Below are 1907 nucleotides of genomic sequence, written 5' to 3'. Positions count from 1 at the left end.
AAAAAAAAAAAAAAAAAAGAAGAAGAAAGAAAGAAAGAATGTCATACAGGTTTGGAACAACATGAGGGTAAGATATTTATCTTGGGGTGAACAATCCCTTCACATCAACTTTCAATGCATTCAAGTTACACATATTATCAGTATGTGTGTTTTTCCTGGTAATTAAACTCAAGAAGGTGGCATTATTATTCTGTCTCTCTCTGTTGTTTCTGATACCCGCTATCAGGTGTCACTGTTCAACGACTCCTAAAACTGGCCTTATTGATTAACTTGCATATTTAAACATCACTAAAAATGTGAGAACATCTTACATAAGCTTTGGTAACATAGCTCAGACAGAACCCTATGCAAAAGATTAAACGGTCTTTTCATGTTTTCTGTTCAAAAACTGTGTGAACAGGGATGTATTTGGTGTAGTTGCCACTGATAAGATGTTTCCATAGCCAAATGTTGAGCTCTCAAAAGTTCTGCAGAGTAAGGATTCATTTTAGTGTCCAATTCTGTATAAATAAAAAAAAAAAAATCTTGGCTAAGGCCAAGGCCATTTGGTCTGCATGTGCTGGTAGCCTAGTAATAGTTCATTGATTTTACCTTGTTATGTAAGTTTCTGTGGTAAGCTGGGATCTGGAATCTTCCGTTTTAAGTCTTTAGTTCCCATGTTGAACACGGATGTCTATTTGACCTTTAGAATTTCATATCGATCCCAAACAGAAACACTGAAAATCTCTTTGCCTCTTTAGGAACAATGGATTGTACTTGTCCAGTAGATTAAATATTTAAGCAAAGTAATTCTTGACATCAGCAGTACCTCGGTAGCTACTCTCATCCCACATTAGGTCAAAGTGATCAAGATTTTTTTGATCATCCTCAAGATACTATAAATGCTAGTATGGCCTGTACATCCTATTTCCCGTCCAGAACACCCTGCAGCTTGACTGAATTTTCATTTGTGTCCTCACTTTGAACAGCAATGATCTTGAAGTCCATGATGAGCCACACTTGTCTAAGATGGAGAATATTTGGCCAGAGGTAGATTAGAGCTTGGGTAACTGAGCCAAAAATTGCTCACCTTTACCAATGCTTATGGCAGCAACATCAGTCAGTTTGGTTGATGTCCATACCATACATTGTTGGTACACACACAGTTTGATCTTGTAGATTGTCATATGAAGTGTTCTGCTAAACATGACAACTGCATACATATAAACCTAGAGGTAATGACAGAAGATATATTACCAGGGCTGATGAACACGGTAAACAGACTGACAAAGGTCTTCAGCTCCCCTGCTCTAGCAGCATGCTAGCATTTAAAATAGACAGCATTTATCAGTTTATATATATATATATATATATATATATATATATTTTACAGTATTTATACGTTTTCATTTCAAACTTCAAATGGTTGAACAGCTTTGTAAAGACTTCAGATTTTATATTACAAAGCATTTTTTACAGTATTTATAAGTTTTCATTTCAAACTTCAAATGGTTGAACAGCTTTGTAAAGACTTCAGATTTTATATTACAAAGCATTTTGGCATTTTAAATTTTAAACATGTATTATGCAAATACGTAGATAGAGTTTACCCACTTTCCTCAAAGGATAGTCAACATGTTAAAATGTGTTGTTGTGCTAATAAAGTTTTGTTCACAATGGACAACTACAGTTCACAATTATATTTTGCTGTTGTAGCACAAGTCTTTAAACTTATTTTAATTCAATTCAAGTTTATTTGTATAGCGCTTTTTACGATACAAATCGTTGCAAAGCAACTTTACAGAGACAACTCATGCCTTTACATTTTGTTTATTATAAAAAGAAATGCAACAAATTTAAAGAAATTGAATCCATTACAAAAACTGACAACCAAGGCTTTGATTTATAGTGTTTTAAGAATCTGAATA

The sequence above is a fragment of the Sinocyclocheilus anshuiensis genome, unplaced genomic scaffold, assembly GCF_001515605.1.
Source record: "Sinocyclocheilus anshuiensis isolate Anshui unplaced genomic scaffold, SAMN03320099.WGS_v1.1 scaffold1696, whole genome shotgun sequence".
Lineage (NCBI taxonomy): Eukaryota > Metazoa > Chordata > Actinopteri > Cypriniformes > Cyprinidae > Sinocyclocheilus > Sinocyclocheilus anshuiensis.
The sequence above is the reverse complement of the archived record's forward strand: the minus strand, read 5'-3'. Positions refer to the sequence as shown.